Below are 22091 nucleotides of genomic sequence, written 5' to 3'. Positions count from 1 at the left end.
CATTGGCAACTGCTTTGAGCTTTGTTTGTTTTTTTCATGGAGAATGATGTTCACACATATCTAAGTATTATTTAATTCTATTTAAAATGACTGAGAGTACACCTGGTTATCTAGAAACTCACCAGTATAGATTTGTAACTGAAGAAATTGGATCCACAGTACTGAAGAATACCTGGAAAACTTTCCAGGTATCCTCAGCTGGACATGAGCGTAAATATGCTTTCCCTATTTGTTCATATACTGTTGGGTCCTGCAGTACTGCCTCAGCTGAGTTTTGGCTCCATGATCCCATTTAGCTCATGAGAACTCACTCATTCATATATTACTAAGCATATGAAAGGAGAAAGAATAATAGAATCAGAAACTTGTGCTACATTGGATGCACAGCACATTAATATCCTAATAAGAGATAAAATTGTATTGCAGGACTTCCAGAATGCAGTGAAGAGTTCAGTAAATCCTCTCCATCAAAAGTAATGATAAAACTGGATACAATTAATGAAAACAACACTATCATGGCTTTGGAAACTGACTAAAGCCATGCATCACATTGAAAAGCATTTATTCAAGAGAAACAATTGAACCTTGGTAAAAACAGTGACAGTCTATGGCATTTTAGCCTGGGGCTGCTCCTATGTCTTCTCAGCTCCAGGAGAAAATTGTACCTAATTTGAATCAGGGTACAGAAAAACCCATGCTGATGGGCATTTAGACAAATATAGCAATCTTAGTGGCAAATAATCAGGGAAAGGTAACATCACCACTATCCTGAGGTCATAATACCAATTGGGACAAGCAACAGAACAGCACAATAGCAAGAAATTTAATGTTGAGATTCAAGGAACAAGACAACCATAGTGGACCTTGATAAGCTATCATATCCCTATGGGCAGAGAGACTGTGTGCCTGTATTGCACTGGGCTTATGTTCTGGAGAGACTGGGGAGATATGAGCTATTCATCCCTGGATGAATGCGACACTTTGCAAGCACAGAAAGGCAAAGTTTTGACAGACCTATAAACTGGCTGAATTTTGAATCCTTTCCCTCAGCAACACACAGATCCAACAGCAAAGGGTAAAAATCTTACTTCGGCAATGTGTTTAAGCACAACCTCTGAACAATAATTGGCTGATCACTAAGCTATGCTGACACAAGGGTGACTCCTAGGAAGCCAGGCTTAAAAAATTAAAAACAAAACAAAACAGCCGGGCGCGGTGGCTCACGCCTGTAATCCTAGCACTCTGGGAGGCCGAGGAGGGCGGATTGCTCGAGGTCAGGAGTTCGAAACCAGCCTGACCAAGAGCGAGACCCCGTCTCTACTATAAATAGAAAGAAATTAATTGGCCAAATAATATATATAGAAAAAATTAGCCAGGCATGGTGGCACGTGCCTGTAGTCCCAGCTACTCGGGAGGCTGAGGCAGAAGGATTGCTTGAGCCCAGGAGTTTGAGGTTGCTGTGAGCGAGGCTGACGCCACGGCACTCACTCTAGCCTGGGCAACAAAGTGAGACTCTGTCTCAAAAAAAAAAAAAAAAAAGAAAGAAAAAAACAAAAAAACAAGTTTGTAGAGAAATCAATAGCTACACACTGTGGGGAGAACAGACTTCACAGACTAGTCCTTGCAAGAGACTAAACAAATAACAACAGAATGGCAACAGCTATTCCTGAGTGGGAAAAAAGGAATCAGAATTTAGATTTGCTACAATATAATATTTAAAAAATATTTTTTTCAACAAAAAAATTATGAGACATGGAAAGAAACATGAAAGTGTGACCTTTCTTCACTTAACTAATTTATAACACTATTCAAAACAATATTAAAAAACAATATTTTTAGGCTTAGAACATTTAAGAAAGTAAACTTTGGCACATTAAAATTTTAAAGAGTTTATTTGAGCAGACAGCAATTCATATATTTTTTAAAAAAATTTTATTTCAGCATATTACAGGGGTACAAATGTTTAGGTTATGTATATTGCCTTTGCCCACCCCACCCAAATCAGAGTTTCAAACGTGTCCATCCCCCTGATGGTGTGCAATTCATATATTGGGTAGCTCTGAACCAAAAGTGGTTCAAGGTTCTGTTGAAGGGGCATGAGGGAAAGGCTTGTATAGGATGAATATGAAAGCAGAGCAAAGAAATTATTTGATTAATTAAAGTTTGAGCCTTACTTAGACAATCCCTGTAGGAAAGTTTGAGATAATTTAACTAATGCCCAGTTGGTTTTCTGTGATTGGGTTAGCTTAAGTTTTGTTTTCTTTTAAATTTTGAGTTATGTCTTAGTTTGCTTCTATAGGAACAGAAGGCATTTATCCAAATTAGATATTTTAGCAAAGCATATGAAAGTATAATATATATGTATATATGCAGAGAAAAGCACAGGGTAGGGGGAGTGAATGGATCTCTACTGGAGAAAAGTTTTTATATCTTATTTGAATTACCATTAATTAAAAGAAAGGCTGAGAAGATAAGATCTATATTGTAATCACTAGAGCAACCATTAAGAAAATATCTCAAAAATATACTAAAAAAACCAACAAAGAAATTAAAATGGTATACTAGAAAATACCTGTTTAACAAAAAAAAATGAGACATTAAAGGAGGTAAAAAGGAATCTAAAAAGTCATGAAACATGTTTTCATTTCTCCAAATACTTAAGAGTGGGATTATTGTGTCATATGGTAAGTATATTCTTTAAAAATTAATAGTGTTTGTTTTTTAAGCTGTTTAGGTTTACAGAAATATTGAGCAAAAAGTACAGAGTCCCCATATATCCCTGCTCCTCCCTTTCCTCCTTAAAGTTCCCCTATTATTAACATAGGACATGTTGCAAAGGACATGAACAGTAACTTTTCAAAATAAGATAGACTAATGGCCAACAAACATGAAAAAGTACGGAACATCTCTAATCATCAGGGAAATGCAAATCAAAACCACAATGAGATATCACTTATCTCCAGTAAGCATGGCCTTTATCAAAAAATCCCAAAACAATAAATGGATGTGGAGAGATAGGAATATTCATACACTGCTGATGGGACTGCAAACTAGTGCAACCTCTGTGGAAAGTAATATGGAGATACCTCAAAGAGATACAAGTAGAACTACCATTTGATCCAGCAATCCTATTACTGGGTATCTACCCAAAGGAAAAAAAAGACATTCTATAAAAAAGACATCTGCACTCAAATGTTTATAGCAGCACAATCCACAATTGCAAAGATGTGGAAACAACCCAAGTGACCATCAATCTATGAGTGGATTAATAAAATGTGGTATATGTATACCACGCCAGTCTACTCAGCCACAAAAAACAACGGTGATCTAGCATCTTTTGTATTATCCTGGATAGAGCTGGAACCCATTCTACATTTACTTCATACTAAGTGAAGTATCACAAGAATGGAAAAACAAGCACCATGTGTACTCACCATCAAATTGGTATTAACTGATCAACATTGAAGTACACATATAGTAATAACATTCATCAGGTGTCAGGCAGATGGGAGGGGGGAAGAGGGGTGGGTATATATACATCTAATACATGCAGTGCACACCGCCTGGGGAATGGACACGCTTGAAGCTCTGACTCAGGTGGGGCAAAGGCAACATATGTAACCTAGACATTTGTACCCCTGTAATATGCTGAAATAAAAAAATAAAGTTTAAAAAAGTCTTGCAAAAATGTGGTACGTTTGTTAGAATTGAAGAACCAATATTGATACATTATTAACATAGTTTACATTAAGGTTCACTACTTGTGTTGTGTAGTTCTATGGATTTTGACAAATGCATGATGTCATGTGTCCACCATTAGAATATCATACATAACAGTTTTACTGACCTAAATATCTCTTGTGCTCCACTTACTCATCCCTGTTCCAACCCTGACCCCTAACAACCACTGATATATTTTACTGTCTCTATAGTTTTGCTTTTTTAACAATGTCATATAGTCAGGATCATATGGTACGTAGCTTTTCCAGGCTGGATTCTTTTATTTAGCAATATGTGTGTAAGGTTCCTCCATGTCTTTAGTAGCTTGATAGCTCATTTCTTTTCGTGACTGAATAATATTTCACTGTACAGATAACAGTTTGTTTTTGTATTCACCTGTTAAAGGACATCTCAGTTGCTTCCAATTTTGGCAACTATAAATAAAAATGCTGTAAACATTCATGTACAGGCTTTTGTGTTGACATAAATTTTCAACTTATTTGGGTAAATAACTAGGAGCACAATTGTTGGATCATATGGCAAGACTATTTAGCTTTGTAAGAAACTTCCAAACTATTCCAAAGTGACTGTGTGATTTTATAAACATAATCATTGCAATGCCCTAAACTTTCCCTGTGCTCCACATACTCATCCCTCCCCACACACAACTCCCTAAACCCCTGGCAACCACTGATCTTTAACTGTCTCCATAATTTTGTCATTTCCAGGATGTTACATAGAGTCATACATTATATAGCCTTTTCAAATTGGCTTCTTTCACTTAGTGATGTGCATTTTAGTTTCCTGCATGTCTTTTCATGGCTTTATAGCTCGTGTCTTTTTATTGCTAAATAAAATTCCATTGTACCACAGTTTATCCACTCACCTACTGGAGGATATCTTGGTTGCTTCCAAGTTTTGGTGATTATGAACAAAATCTGCTATAAACATCCACATACAGGATGTTATGTGGACATACATTTTTAATTCATTTAGGTAAATATCTGGAAGCCTTATTGCTGGATTATACGGTAAGAGTATGTTTAGCTTTGTAAGAAACTGCCAAACTGTCTTCCAATGTGGCTGTACCATTTTGCATTCCTACTAGCAATGAATGAGAAAGAGTTCCTGTTGCTCCACACCCTCACCAGCATTTAGTATTGTCAGTATTTTGGGCTTTCATCATTTTCATAGATGTATAGTGGTATCTAATTGTTTTTTTTTTTTCAGGATATTGTGAGGGTACAAACATTTTGGTTACATTTTATAACACTGCCTCTCTCTAGCAGGGGTTAGAGGCCTGCCCTTCCCCCCAACAATATACAGTGTGTCCTATAGTTGTGAGTTTGCCCCCCAAGCCCCTATCCCTGGAGAATAATTGTTGTTTTAATTTGCAGTTCTCTAATGACATATGATGTTGAGCATCTTTTATATGGTTTGTTTTCCAGATATATATCTTCTTTGGTGAGGTGTCTGCTATATACTGTATGATTCCAACTATAGGACATTCTGGAAAAGGCAAAACTATGGGGACAGTAAAAACAGCAGTGTTTCCCAGGGTTTCTAGAGAGGGAGGGATGAATAAGTAGAGCACAGAGGATATTTAGGTCGTGAAACTATTCTGTACAATACTATAATGGTGGACACTTGTCCCTATACATTTGTCAAAATCCAAAGAATGTATACAACCAAGAGTTTTGTAAAAAACTAACATAAACTATAGACTGTGGATGATAATGGTATATCAATGTAGGTTCATTAATTGTAATTCTGGTGAGGGATGTTGATAGGCTGTGAATGTATGGTGGTAGGGGAGTATATGGGAAATCTCTGTACTTTCTGTTCAATTTTCCTGTGAACTAAAAAGTGCTCTAAAAATAAAGTCTGAATTATTAGGAGGAGGAGAGGCAAGATGGCCAACTAGAAATATTGGTTGCCATATCGTCCCAAAAAGAAGAAAAAATGTCCAGTGAAAAAGTACAGCCCAGGTGAAATACTAGGGGAAAGGTGCAAGCACTTACCCTTATTGGAGATGCCATGGGAAGAAGTCACAGAGCAGAACAAGGAGCAAGATTTTGGCAGAGACCAACCCACAAGGGATTTGGACTTCAGCAGAAATGGTAGGTGGTGTGTTTACTTTTCCTCCTTTCACATCTGTGGCAGTGCCAGCTCCTAATGTGTCGGAGAGCCCTTCTACCCTGACAAATCCAGGTGCTGCTACCATCAGTGAACTGAAAGCTTCTTGGGATCAGAGCACCAAGCTGTGGGCCCATATAGGGTCACTTCCCCTCACCACATACCCAAGCTGAGATGGCCGGTGCCATATTGCTTACACATGTGCTGGGTGCCTCTATCTTGCCAGGGAAGTCACAGCCCCTCAGTCTCACCGTCACTGGATCCCACACGAACATTCCCAAAGACCCACTTGGACTGTGACAACCACAAAGGAACAGGGAGACACAGGAGAGTGACAGTATTCCCAGAGTTCTGATCCACATGGCAGGGTGCCACATGAGGAATGGGAAGTGCCGTGAATACTTTTTAGGATAGAGGAAGGAAGAATGCACACTCTCCTGCACCTGAGAGTCCCTGGCTCATGATCCAAAGTGGCCTGCACCCTCCCAGTGGAGATTCTGGTGCAGAGAATAGTCTGTAGGTAGGAGAGTGTCCCCAGAGCAGAAGCAGCAGTGAACTGGAACCCAGGAAGTTATGTGGAGATGGGGACCTCCCTTCTTTTAACCACCCAATCCTATGGACATAGCCTCCTCTGCTGACAAGTCTGAACTTTTGGTATGGGTGTGCTGAGGGATGGCCAGTTCTAGGTTTACCAGGGGGATACACCTCCAATAGTACTTTGTTCACTGCACCCGGGTTTGGCACAGAGGGTGTGGCTCATTTACCTCCCTTTATGGACACGCAGGAGTTTTGCAGCTGTCCTGATCCAGGAATCTCAGCCACTGGAGTTCTATGTCACTGTATCCACAGCCAATGCTCCCTAGCACCCACTTGGACCATAGCAGCCTTGGGGAACCTGTGGGTCCCAAGGGAACTCTGGGTCTCCTGTGGCAGCAGTGGGTGGGGAGGAGAAGAAGGCCCCAGGCAACCTCAGCTATTTCCACTCAGGATTGATGAAGTTTCTACAGGGAAAAATTAAGACAGAGCACTTGGGAATGGCTGTCCAGGCTCTCACAGAGCACCTATCATACCCAGGCTTCCACATAGCTTGGGGCTAACTCCTTTCCCTTTAAAAAGCTGCAGCAAACACTTTCGTGTACCCAGACAAAAATTACCACCTCTGTCAATAGAAGATAAGGCTAGCAGTCCTCTCCCAAAATTGCCTGTCACTTCTGGAAGGAGTCCAGCCTTCCTGGAGACCAATCCCTGGCACAACTGCCCCTCACCCATCAGAGCATTTCAGTGGCAGCCCACAGCCATTCTGGGAGCCTGGCATACATACAAAAGCTCAAGCTTTCTCCACCACGTATGCTGTGGCCAGGCCACAAAGGGAGGGGGAATTAGGGTGCTTTTGTGTGCCTCAAAGAGAAAAACTACCACCTCCACTGAGGGAGAACATGGCTAGCAGTCCTCTCCCTGAGTTGCCTTTCTCTTCTGGGAGGAGCCTACTGTTCCTCAAGGCAGGTCCTTAGCACAACTACACTTCCTCCACCAGAGCATTTCAGCCACAGGCCACAGCCAGTCTGGTAGCCCTACACACAGTGGGTTCAGCTGCCTCCACCATCTCTGCTGCAGCTGGGCCAGCGTAGAAGCTGGGAATCTGGATGCTTTTGTGTCCCCAAAGGACAGAGACTACTGTCACTGCCAAGAGAGGGAGGTATGAGTGGCTTGTGCACCCCACAGCTACCTGCCTCTGCTAATTTTGTCAAGAGAGGCCTGCTGCTCCTATTGCAGGGCAGGTACATCTGCCCTTCTCCTGCCTGAGCATTCTTCTGGGGCAGGAGATCACCCCACCCCTCACTATCACAGCCAGCACCTGAACTCAGGGAGGCTTGAGGTCAAGTTTGCCAGCCCAGTGTCAATCTGATTGCCCCAGGACTCACACATGCCATCCAGAGATGTGGGGACTGGGAATTATCTAACCTAATCACCACTGCTGGCACCTGAACACTCTCCCGGGGATCTCAGGTCCAACCAACCCAAATTACCAGCAACACCACAGCTTGTGCCTACCTGCCCAAGCTGAAAGGCAGTGTACTCTCCCCCTCTTCACTCAGCAGCAGAGTTCCTAGCAGAGTAGAACAGGTGAACCACAGAGCCATCTGTTTCAAGCTGAGGGAGGAGGTTCCAGATGAGAAGGAACCAGCACAAGAACTCTGACAATATGAAAAAAAAAACAGGCTGTTTTGTTCTGACACCCCCAAACGTTCACACTAGCCCTGCAGCAATGGACTCCAATCAAAGGGAAATTTTTGAAATGTCACATGGAATTCAAAATATGTATCACAAGTAAGTTAAATGGCATCAATGACAAAGTGGAAACCAACACAAAGAAACCCAAAAAAATAATTCAGGACATAAATGAAAAATTCATAAATAGATAGATCTTTTTAAATGACAGAACTTCTGGAAATGAAAGAGTCATTTAGGCAATGGAAAGTTTAAACACCAGACTAGACCAAACAGAAGAAAGAATTTCAGAGCTTAAAGAGAAGCCTTTTGAATTAACCCAGTTGGTCAAAAAATAAATTAAAAGAATCAAGTGAAATGAACAAAGTCTCTGAGAAATATGGGAATATGAAAAATGCCCCCAAATAAAAATCACAGATATCCCTGAGGGAGAAGAAGAAAAAGCAAAAAGCATGGAAAACCTATTTGAGGAAATAATAGAGGAAAACTCCCTGGTCTTGCTAGAGATTTAGACATCCAGATACAATAAGGTCATCAAACTCCTGGAAGATTCATTGCAAATAGGACATCACAAAGGCACATGGGCATCAGACTGGCCAAAGTCAAAGTGAAGTAGAAAATCCTACAAGCTGCAAGATGAAAGCATCAAGTAACTTATAAAGGAAAACTCATAAGATGAACCTCAGACTTCTCAGCAGAAACTTTACAAGCCAGAAGGGATTGGGGTCCCATCTTTAGTCTTCTTAAACAGAGTATCTGTCAGCCAAGAACTTTCTATCTTGCAAAACTAAGTTTCATAAATGAAGGACAAACAAAATCTTTCCCAGACAAGTAAATGTTAAGGGAATTTGTCACTACTAGACTTGCCCTACAGGAAATGCTTAAAAGTGCTCTAAACACCAAAAAGAACAGTTGATACTCACCAGTGTAAAAACACTCAAAAGTAAAAACTCACAGTTCCTATATAACAGTAACACAAGGGAGAATACAAAGCAACTAAGTAACAACAACACAACGACTGGAAGAGTATCACACTTGTCAATATGAACATTGAATACAAACCATCTAAATACCCTACTTAAAAGAAGATCAAGAATCAACATTATTAAAATGTCTATACTACTGAAAGTGATCTACAGATTCAACTCAATCTCTATTAAAATATCAATATCATTTTTTGCACATCTAGAAAAAATAATTCTATGCTTCATATGGGACCAGAGAAGACCCTGTATAGCCAAAGCAACCTTAAGCAGAAAGAACAAATTAAGAGGCATCAATTTACCAAACTTCAAGCTATACTACAAGGCTATAGTAACCAAAGCAGCATGGTACTGGCACAAGAGCAGAAACATAGACCAATGGAACAGAACTGAGAATCCAGATATAAAACCATCCTCATATAGCCATCTGATCTTTGACAAAGCAGACAAAAACATATATTGGGGGAAAGAATCTTTATTCAATAAATGGTGCTGGGAAAATTGGATAGCCACATGTAGAAGACTGAAACAGGATCTACACAGCTTATTGCTTACCTCTCACAAAAATGCACTCACAATGGATAACAGACTTAAACCTAAGGCATGAAACCATAAGAATTCTATAAGAAAATGTTGAAAAAACTCTTATAGACATCAGCCTAGGCAAAGAATTTATGGAAAAGACCCCAGGGGAAATCACAACAGCAAAAATAAATAAATGGGACTTGATCAAATAAAAAGCTTCTGCATAGCCAAAGAATGTATCACCAGAGCAAATAGTCAACCTACAAAATAGAAGAAAATATTTGCATGTTATGTATCCAATAAAGAGCTGATAACTAGAATCTATATAGAACTCAGGAAAATCAGTAAGAAAAAATCAAGCAACCCCATTAAAATGTGGGCAGAGGGCATGAATAGAAACTTTTCAAAAGAAGACAGACTAGTGGCTAACAAGCATATGAAAAAATGCTCAACATCTCTAATCATCAGAGAAATGCAAATCAAAACCATAACAAGATATCATTTAATTCCACTGAGAATGGCTTTTATCAAAAAGTCCCAAAACAACAAATGTAGGTGTGGATTCGGAGAGATAGAAACACTCATACACTACTGGTGGGACTGCAAACTAGTACAACCTCTGCAGAAAGTAATATGGAGATACCTCTAAGAACTAAAAATAGAACTACCATTTGATCGAGCAATCCCACTACTGGGTATCTACCCAAAGGAAAAAAGACATTATATAAAAAAGACATCTGACTCAAATGTTTATAGCAACAGAATTCACAATTGCAAAGATGTGGAAACAACCAAGTGCTCATCAATACATGAGTGAATTAATAAAATGTGATATATGTATGCCATGGATTACTACTCAGCCATAAAAAATGGTGAACTAATACCTCTTGTGTTATCCTGGATGGAACTGGAGCCCATTGTCCTAAGTGAAGTACAACAAGAATGGAAAATCAAATACCATGTGTACTCACCATTAAATTGGTACTAATTGAGCAATACTTATGAGCACATATTGAAGCAACATTCATTGGGTGTTGGGTGGGTGGAAATGGGGTAGGGGAATGGGAAAACTCACACCTAAAGAATGCAGTGAACAGTGTCTGGGGGATAGACATACTTGTAGCTTTGACTTGAGTGGTGCAAAGACAATTTATGTAACCAAAGCATTTGCTCCCCTGTAATACTCTGAAATAAATAAGAAATCCAAAAAAAATGTGAATAAGTGAAAAAAAAAGATATAGATTTGTAGATAGACTTTCCATTTGACCCAGAAATCCCACTACTGGGTATCTACACAGAAGAAAAGAAGTTATTTTATCAAAAAGACATATGCACTCATATGTTTATTGCAGCATAATTCACAATTGAAAAGATATGTTATCAACCTAAGTGCCTACTAATTGAGTGGATAAAGAAAATGTAGTGGATGTGTGTATAGGGTGTGTGTGTACACATATCCGCATACCATGGAGTACCACTCAGCTATAAAAAAAAGTATGAAATAGTGTATTTTGCAGCAACTTGGATGCAACTGGAGGCCATTATCCTAAGTGAAGTATCTCAGGAATGGCAAAACAAATACTGCATGTACTCACTTATAAGTGGGAACTAAATGATGGGTATACAAGTCACACAGGGTGGTATAATGGACATTGGAGACTCAGAAGGGGGTAGGGATCAAAAATTATGTATCAGGTACAATGTACACTATTCAGATGATGGGTACACTAAAAGCCCTGACTTCACCACTATATAATTCATCAAAGTAACAAAAAAACATTTGTATCCCCTAAATCTATTGAAATAAAAAAATAAAAAATATTAAAATAAAGTAAATAAATAAAAATAAAGTTTTTTTAAAATGTTGCCCCTCACCCCTAAAATCCATCAATGTTATCCACTATATTAACAGAGTAAGGAAGGAAAAAATCACATAATTTTCTGAATTGATGCATAAAAGGTATTTTATGGCTTAAAATCAGTACCATTACATAGCTATTAGAATGACTAAAATGAAAAAATATTGTTAGGTATCAAATGCTGATGAGGATTTATAGCAACTGGATCCTTCATACATTGCTGTTGGTACAGAATTCTGACAGTTTCTTATAAAACTAAGCATCTACTTACCATACTACCTAGCAATTACACTCTTGGTCGTTTATCATAGAAAAATGAAAACATATATTCACACAAAATCCTGTACATTAATAACAGATTTATTTGTAATAGATAAACACTGGAAACAACCCAGATGTCCTTCAAAAAAAGTTTCTGGTTAAACAAACAGTGGAACAGCCATATACACACTGGAATAGCACTCATCAACAGAAAGGAACAAACTATTAATACATGCAACAAATTGAATAAATCTCCAGGGGACTATGCTAAGTGAAAGAAGCCAGACCAAAAGTCTACATACTATGTGACTTCATTTATATGTTTTTCTAAACAAAGAAAACTATAAAGATGGAGAGCATATCAGTGGCTGCCAGGAGTTAGGGGTGGGAGGGAGGAGGAGATGTGACTATAAAGGAATTGCAAGAGGGAACAGTCAAATTAAAACATTTTATTCCTAGTTCTACTCCTCCTCATCTACCACCTTCTCCTCCACCCTTCCAATGTGTTCCTTAAAGAAGAGCTATTTATCCAGCCTTCTCTAGATCTCCACCCCAGTTTGGCTGAGGAAAAGTATCAATTCTTCCCCAAGCTTATCTCTGGTTTATGGCAGGTAGCAGCAATGTGACATGAGTGTGCAATGCAAGAGGTAACCATTTGTTTTCATTCTATGTTGTGTGTAAAATTACTTTGCAATTCTACCTTTCTCTGCCTATTACTTTTTCATAAATACTAACTTTTGATTTGAGGGTCTAGCCTATTTTCTTCATTTGCTTTTGGTACTGTTTTTACTATAGTGTGACTAGGGCCTTCTCCTGGGAAAGGAGTTAATCTCACAATGCAAACCTATTTCTTTCCTCTCAAAGAAAATAGCTTAATTTTAATTCTAAGAACACTTGGTAAAATGACAAGTGGAATGTTTAGATTATTTGCTTGGATGTAAGTCTGATGGAAACTTGCAATAATCACTGTTTCACAGACTGGAAGTCAAGGAGTAAAATTTTAGAGGTATAATAGCACTCTTTTTTATTTTGTTAATGCCAGATGACAATACACCTTTCTTAGATAAAGAGCACTTATTTCTGTTCATATTATTTTCAGAAGGAATATATTCATAAAGATATGGGGGTTTAACTAAATAAATAATTTATTTCATTATAAGTGTATGACTAGTCAGAAAAAAATTTAAGTATCTTTATGTATCACTGTCTTAAAAAAATCTGAAGAGTGCTTTTCTCCAACTATATACTTCCAGTACAATTTTTATCACTTGAGTAATTACAATAAACAGTCTATTATAGGCTTATTGGGTTTTGTTATATTTGTTATATTTTCACTTACCCTTGAATGTAACACTAAGGAATATAAAAGAGAAACTGAGTATGACCTTTTCTGATGATTCACAGCATGTCGGGTATCATAGAGAATTTAAGAAGTGCACCATTAGCTAATTCAAGGACCCTTTCTTTTAGGAGACAAGACTAGCAAACTAGTGCATGTTTAATTGCCTTTTTTGGTTGAAAACATATTTCTTACTTCACTGCCAAACTTGGCTCCCAGACCTCGTTATCTCTCACTATCCACCCTTACCTCTACAATTGTAGAGGTAAGGAGAACTTAGTCTTAACCAATATCCAACTTGAGGTGGTGAAAATATATCTAAGTAGATGGTAAGAAATAGGGGGCAAATATTCAGATAAAAAGGTGATAGATCGTCACCAAATTCCAGTCAATCAATAAAATCTCTCATCTGGTAAATGCACAAAGAGTCTGTGGTAACATTCTAGGGCATCCCTATAACGAAGCCAAGAAGACACTCAGGATTCTCCAAGAATATGCTAAAGCAGTAGTCAGGCATACGGTAGAGACTATAGCCCATCTTTACAGATGGGTTATCTTCTAAGGTCAGATGCTTTAAAATGGTCACAGTGCCCCTATGTAGAGTCAGATGTTGCCTTAATTATTAATGAGAATCAGTATGGAAAGCAAACCAAATATCATGTTTGAATTTTAATGACACTCCAAAATCTTGCCAGAGAACCTTCAGGCTTCGACCATTGCAGAGATAGGTACAGGTCTTGGGGAAGAACAGAGGTCCATATATTCATTCACATTTGGCCTCTGAAGAAGAGGCACAGAGACATGGACAAAGGTTCAAGAGAAAACTCCTAGGACATTTTCATTTTAAATACAGAAGTTATAAAGGATGTTTCTTGTAAGACCCAAGGGAGTGGTGATCTTTTTCAGTAAGCACAAAGCAAAAGAAATTTTTTTCTTAGATAGGAGGGTAAAGGGAATATGGAAATCCCATTCTTTTATTTCCCCATTCTTTTCTATTTCCCCCATTATCTATGATACCAAAAGTCTGCAACTTTTGAAACTGGAAAGAGGTTCTCGAGTTCAATATAATTAAATCATTAAATGGTCCTGGCATCTGTGATTGCATGGTAACTGCTACAAAGTGATGGCGTCCTAACCCTTTTTATAGATTATTTTTCTCATTATTTTCAGCTCAAACTCTACAAATATCACAAAAACCTGCAATTACAGTAATGCCATAAAAATATAAAGTTGACAAAGTCTTCTGTTAGAACAGATGGGCCTCTAGCATTCTAACCAATGCAGATTAAAAGCTATTATAAAGTATAAAATCAGGCCATTGTGAATTTCAGTCAGGCTTTTAACAAAAAATGCTGCTTTGTGTGGTCATGTTGATCTGCAGGGCCTGCAGAATTGCATGGAGATTAAACTTCAGCTTCTTGATGTTTGAGTATTTATATGGTTTAGTACAGAAAGGAAGAAATATATGTGATGCTCAGATAGAGGATATCTCTTCGTAGGTTTCCAGGGTATATGTTATAGTAGATAGTTATTTTGTTTGGCAGCCTTAAATCTGAATCCTTTTTCCCAGTTTGGGAAATCAACAAATTATGAGTTTTGGTGGGAGGCAGAGCTATTTCTCCCTATAGGAGCTAAAAATGTCAGATACTTTTTTAGGCTTCCTTAAAGCTTTGATACAGGCACATGACCTGGGCTCAGACAATTGTATGTAGCCACGATAGATATTAAAACCTTGGTAAATGATAAAAGGAATCAGAATCACATGGACTTCCAATTAACATTCCTCAGTGACTCATTGCTTTGAAAATTCTCTCTGATCCAAACACATAGCAATGATGCATAAGATATAAAAAGTAAAAATAAAAAAGATGTAGTTGAGCTCAAATACAGGAGACATATATTTATGAACCAGAGATAGGCTGAGGCTTGCTGTTCTCAGGACCCACAAACAGGCAGTGGTAGCCAGAAATGTAGCTCCTGCATGGCCAAGAAGACTGCAGAGATTCATACAAGGCAGTGAAACAGAGGGAGATTCACGTGTAAAGCCAGAGGCCAGGGAAGCCAGATCCCAACTTATCCCCTCTGAAAGGAGCCTAAAGAAATTACCTCAAATGTTGACTGAGGCTAGAAGTAGAAGGTCCTGCAGGTCCAGGAAGGTAAAATGACAGACACACGTAGCCTTGGAACCTAGGGTTGAACTAAGCCACCTGCTGGCTTTAACTGGACCTGTCAAGTCCCGAAGATCACTGAGAGAGAAGAACCCCAAAATGTCATTATTACACCTACTTTTGGACTGGAAGCACAGAGGGACAAAAATCGGCAACTACAAAACTGCCAAGTTAAAAGGGAGAATAAAGAGGGGACGAGAGAAAGAAAAAAACTGAGGTTACAAATCAATCCAAAATGCAAGAATAAGCCTAATATTGTGAAAGACAACTAATAAAGTGAACAGTTGAAGCAGAAATTTATCCCATAAGAAATTATTTTATATAATAATCTGATTAGGATTTAAAAATAAATGTGTTGAAAATGTCCAAAGACATAAGTGAAAACATAACTTTGACTAAAAGAATTAAGAAATGAAAATGGACATATTTTAAAAGAACTGGTATATTTGAAAACAAACCCATTTAGAATCTTAGAAATGTTATCTCTGGTCAAAAAATTTAAATATTATATAATAATCTAAAGACTATACCGAAAGAGCAAATTAATGAATTATGAAATAGTTTTGAGGAATGCAGGATGGATGAGAGAAATACTAATAGATAAAAATATGAAAGAAGAGGCCGGGCGCGGTGGCTCACGCCTGTAATCCTAGCTCTCTGGGAGGCCGAGGCGGGCGGATTGCTCGAGGTCAGGAGTTCGAAATCAGCCTGAGCAAGAGCGAGACCCCGTCTCTACTATAAATAGAAAGAAATTAATTGGCCAACTAATATATATATACAAAAATTAGCCGGGCATGGTGGCGAATGCCTGTAGTCCCAGCTACTTGGGAGGCTGAGGCAGGAGGATTGCTTGAGCCAGGAGGAGTTTGAGGTTGCTGTGAGCTAGACTGACGCCACGGCACTCACTCTAGCCTGGGCAATAAAGTGAGACTCTGTCTCAAAAAAAATAAATAAATAAATAAATAAATATGAAAGAAGAGATAAAAGATGTAGAAGATAGGTTGAGATGCTTGGACATTTGTTGAATAGGATTTTCAGAGGGTGGGAATGGACAAAATGGCAAGATACAATAATTTGAAGATATAATGAGTCCGAATTTTTTTAAATTAAGAAAAGCTTGAAGGTGTAGAATAAAAAGCACTATAAGCACCCAATATAACAAATTAAAGCAAATACACAGCTAGATATTTCATAGTAAAGATGCAGAATTTCAAAGATGAAAAGATCATAGTAAAAGTTACAAAAGACAGATTATACACACATTAATAACAATTTTATTGAGAGAAGACTTCTTACCAGCAGCACTTCATGACAAAGAATAAGGATGAACATCTTTAGAGGGGAAAAGTAGCTCTAAATGTATTATTTTTACCCAGCTAGACTTATAATTTAGGCTTAGTGCAAGGGGTGAAGAAATTTAAGACAGAAAAAGACTAAGAGAGCCTTCATATATACAAATAACAGTTACAAGACCTAATGGGAGATAAGAGCTTTTTAGCAATAGTAAAAATATAAAATACTCAGATATAAACTTAATAAGAAATATTCAAAATATGTATGAGCAAAACTCTGCAACACTCTTAAACACCAAACATAGAGAAAGCATATTCTTGTATTAAAGAATCAACATAATAAGGTGTCAGATCTCCTTAGATTTATTTAGAAATTTAACATAGTCCCAACCAACTGGAAAGAAAAAAAAACAAAACAGCAACAGGTATTTTTCTGGAGCTTGACAAGTTCATTATAAGTTCATGTAGAATCACAAATAAGTAAAAATAGCCAGGAAAACCTAAAAATGAAAAGTAATGGGGAAGGGTCCAGCAATACCAGACATTAAAACACACTAGATACGGTTTTAAATTACAACATTTTGATATTGGTTCATAGACACACCAATGGAAAAGAATAGAAAATCCAGAAATAAATCCTATTGTATATGAAGTTTAAGTAATAATAAAAGTGATATCTCAAGTCAGTGGTGGAAGAGATGGACTTTCATTTAGTCAGTGTGGGATAACTGGAAAACCTTCTTGAAAAAGAGAGAATTTCTCACACCATACACTAGATAAGTTGTAAATGGATCAGAGACTTAAATACAGAAAGTAAGTGTCTTTTTTATAGAGTATCTTTTGTTCTTTTGGGTAGATGCCCAGTAGTGGGATTGCTAGATCAAATGGTAGATTTACTTGTATCGCTTTATCACTCTATAAAAAAGACACCTGCACTCGAATTTTTATAGCAGCACAATTCACAATTGCAAAGTATAGAAACAACCCAAGTGCCCATCAATACATGAGTGGATTAATAAAATGTGGTATATGTATACCATGAAGTACTATTCACCTATAAGAAACAATGGTGATCTAGCACCTCTTGTATTTTCCTGGATAGAGCTGGAGCCCATTTTACTAAGTGAAGTATCCCAAGAATGGAAAAACAAGCACCACATGTACCACATGTACTCATCAGCAAATTGGTATAAACTGATCAACACCTAAGTGGACATATAGGAATAACATTTATTGGATGTTGGGCAGGTGGGAGGGGGGTGGGTATATACATACATAATGAGTGCGATGTGCACCGTCTGGGGGATGGGCACACTTAAACTCTGACTCAAGGGGAGAGGGGGGACATGGGCAGTATACATAACCTTAACATTTGTACCTCCATAATATGCTGAAATAAAAAATAAAAGAAAGTAAGCATATAAGTACCAAAGGAAAACATGAGTGAATTCCTCTATAACCTGAGAGTTGGGAACATTTTTTCTAGAAGAAGGGTCTCACTCTATTGCAGTGCAGTGGCCTGATCATAGTGCATTATATTTGAACTCATGTACTCAAGTGATCCTCCTACCTCAGCCTCCTGAATAGCTGAGACTACAGGCACGTTCCACAAGCCTGGCTAATTTATTTTTCTTTTATTTTTTGTAGAGATGGTGTCTTGCTATGTTGTCCAGGCTGATCTCAAACTCCTGGCCTCAAGTGATCCTCTTGCCTCAGCCTTCTAAAGTGCCACCATACCCATCTGTTTATTTTAAAATCCAGAAGTAATGAGGGAAAGGATTGATACATTTGATTACCTTTTAAAAAGTCATGAGTAAAATATTGATAAGAAGAGAAATAATAAACTGGGAAAGAATATAGGACTTCTAAAAGCAGAAAAGAAAAAGACCATCAGTCCTAGAGAAAATTGGGATAGAGATATGAACAGACAGTTCACAGAAAAAATGCAAATAGACCTTAACTCTATGATGATTAACTTAAGATGAAGAAATGCAAACTGTGTAGAGAAAGATCATTTCACACTTACCAACTTGGCTGAGGCTATGAGACAATACTGCTGGTGGGAGTGGAAATTGGAAAGTCCCTATGAAGGGAAATTTGGCAACATCCTGCAAAATTACACATACAATTATCCTATGATCCAGCCATCTCACTTCTAAGTATCCACTTCAAAGATACATTGCCAAAAATGCAAAAAGATATATGTACAAGGTTATTCATTGAAACATTATTTATGATAGGAAAAGCAGGAAACAGCCCCAAATGTCTACCAATAGGAAACTGATTAAATAAATTGTGGTATTGAAAACTGAAGTGCTATGCAGGTGCAAAAGAAATAAAGAATATCTCTGTGTAGTATTATAGAATAATCCTAGGATATGTTGTTTAAAGAAGAAAAGCAAAAAGGAGAAAACAGTACAGATGCTAATTTTTTAAATCTAGGAACGGCAGAATATAAATTATAAGTGCATATATAATTATGTCCATATGTCATTTAAAATGAAATTATAAATCATAACATTTAAAAATGGTTACTTATAGGGAGAGAAAGTAGTGTCAGAGAGACAGAAATAGAAGCTAGATTTCATTGAATACACCTGGCTTTGTGTATTTGACTTTGGAACTATGCAAATATTTTACACATTTGTAGGGAAAAAATAAAGTTAAAGAAACAATTCTTAAAATTGAAATTAAGAAGACATAAATGAACCTTTATATGTTTACAATTGTTGGCATATACCACATAGAGAAGAATTATGCCCATTGACTTTAAAACACAGAAATTTGACCATACATCATTAGTAGAGACAAGACCTAAGGACAAAACAACAACAGCAGCAACAAAAACAAAAACAAAATAAATGCAGGCCGGGTGCTGTGGCTCACGCCTGTAATCCTAGCTCTTGGGAGGCCGAGGCGGGCGGATTGCTCAAGGTCAGGAGTTCAAAACCAGCCTGAGCAAGAGCGAGACCCCGTCTCTACTATAAATAGAAAGAAATTAATTGGCCAACTGATATATATATATATAAAAATTAGCCGGGCATGGTGGCGCATGCCTGTAGTCCCAGCTACCCGGGAGGCTGAGGCAGAAGGATCACTCGAGCCCAGGAGTTTGAGGTTGCTGTGAGCTAGGCTGACGCCACGGCACTCACTCTAGCCTGGGCAACAAAGTGAGACTCTGTCTCAAAAAAAAAAAAAAAAAATGCAAAACTAGTTAATACTTATATTGTTAGTGGTAGTGTTAATACTGTTATTCTGAGACTGTTGAGTGTTTATTGTTGGATAAAGCAAATGAGCAATTTGTTGGTATTATCAGGATTTTTGACATGGGAGAAAGGAAATACAGATGTAAATTCAATGAGGTTAGGTAAAATTGATAACTCTGATTTTTAATTAAGAGAATCATTATGAACTCATGATGTATTTTCTTTAAAAAAATCCATATTTCTTAGCTTTGTTCACTAAAAAGGCCTAGAGACAAAAATGAACCAAAAGTAATAAGCCCCACTAAGAGCCCAGATTGTGGTCTCTAATTTCCCATTAGAAGGAACAGGGCAGGGCATGTATGAGGTGAGGCTAACTATCATATGATACCATAAAGCAAGAAGTTGTCAAAGAATATTAGGGTTGTGTCTTTAGGACTCAGGAAATCAGTATTAATAGGTTCCCATTGACCAAAGACCAAATGGGTCTTTCTGAACATCATGAAAGATAAAAGCATACAATAGATGGATTTAAATCCATGGGTTCATGAGGATATTTAAAAAAATACTCTTTGGTCATGCTTGGAGGATGCTAGAGAACCAATTCACTATTCTGAACTAACAAAGGGGGAAATCAAGTATTAATTATGCCTTTCCTATATGAACTTTACTTCAAGGTAAACAAATAGCTGGTAAGTACAAGTTTCTATCTATAGAAGTATTCCAACTAATAAATAAAAAAGGAATAATAGCATCAGATTCCACAGGTTGGGATAAAAATAAAACATCACCATTTTAGAACCCCTATCTATTATAATTAATGGATATAGGTAATGATCATCAGTGGCTGTTAATAGAATAAAAAGAGAGACAGCTAGATATCATGCTTTCTAATGGAAATACACTGTACCACCTATAATAAAATATATAAGTAAAATTAATTAACTATTACTTTAAAATAATTATGACAACTTTCTGTATTAAAATGAGTAAAAAAATTTAATCATTAAACAAAAGCAAGATCATGGAAAGTGTGTTCATTGGATAGTAAAAGCAGGCTAAAGACTTTGTGATGATTGAGATAAGGATACAGATATTGAATAACTTTGACCTTTGTTAGAAAATTTAAGAATATATATAGCTATTATAATAAAGGAATAAAAATATATAATATACAGCCTATGAATCAATGTGGAAAATGTTATCTATTGAACAGAATGCATGAAAAAAGGAACAAAGAATAATTATACAAAATAAGTCCAAATACATTAGTAATCAAAATAAATGAAACAGATTTCACTCTTTAAAAAGAATATTTAAAAATTCAACTATATAAACACAAATCAAAAAAATTAACCAACAGAAATGTTGAAAATCAAGGAATGAAAAATATGCCATGTAAATAACTATAAAAAAGATGCAAAAAGTATATTAATATAAGTCAAATTAGAATTTGAAACAAAAAATCATTAACTGTAATAAAGACAGATAAATAGGAATAATATAATAAAATGAATTTTTTACCAGAAAGTTATTAGTTCTCAACTTGTATGCAACTGACAACATTGCCTCAAGGCATATTACAACAAAAATCCACAATCACAATGGGAGATTTCAAAATACCTCTATCATAAATTGATAGACCAAGCAGATAAAAAATACTAAGGATATCAAACCTGTGATATTGCAAAATATATATTTGGTCTTCATCCCAATTTTCTGATATACAGCACCTAAAACCCTTGGGATCTCCAGAGTGATTAGCATATCTTTTGTATACTAATGAGATGATGGGTGGCTGGGGCCACTAGATAGCTTCAAGATGGTGGTTGGTCACTGGAAAGACCAGGACATTATTAGAGGATTGGTACTTTCAGCCCACCCCCTCTGGGGAGGGGAGAGGAGTTGAAGGATGAGTTGGTCACCAATGGCCAGTGGTTTAATCAATCATGCCTATGTAATGAAGCCTCCATAGAAACCCCAAAGAACTAAGTTTGGAGAGCTTTCAGATAGCTGCACACCTGGAGGTTCCTGGATGGTGGTATGCCTGGAGAGAACATGGAAGCTCCATGCCACTTCCCACATGCCTTGCCCTATCTCTTCCATCTGGCTGCTTATCTGTGACCTTTGTACTGTCATTTACGACAAAGTGATAAACATAAGCAAATTGTTTCACGGAGTTCTATGAGCTACAATAGCAAATTAATAGAATCCAAGGAGGGTATCTTGGGAAACCTTGATTTACTGCTTTTAGATCAGAAGTATAAGTCACAACCTGGACCTTGTGACTGCCATCTGAAGTGGGGGACAGTCTTGTGAGATCTGATGCTATCTCCATGCAGACAGTGTCAGAATTGAATTGAATTAGAGGACAAC

At 37.3% G+C, this 22091-nt stretch overlaps 1 pseudogene; it reads left to right on the top strand.

Moving 5' to 3' along the window:
- The first annotated feature begins 5752 nt into the window (after positions 1–5752).
- The window catches only part of LOC105866346 (cilia- and flagella-associated protein 43-like), a 59400-nt pseudogene continuing 43061 nt past the window's right edge, over positions 5753–22091 (top strand).

Source organism: Microcebus murinus, chromosome X (assembly GCF_040939455.1).
Source record: "Microcebus murinus isolate Inina chromosome X, M.murinus_Inina_mat1.0, whole genome shotgun sequence".
NCBI classification, from domain to species: domain Eukaryota; kingdom Metazoa; phylum Chordata; class Mammalia; order Primates; family Cheirogaleidae; genus Microcebus; species Microcebus murinus.
The sequence above is the reverse complement of the archived record's forward strand: the minus strand, read 5'-3'. Positions and strand labels throughout refer to the sequence as shown.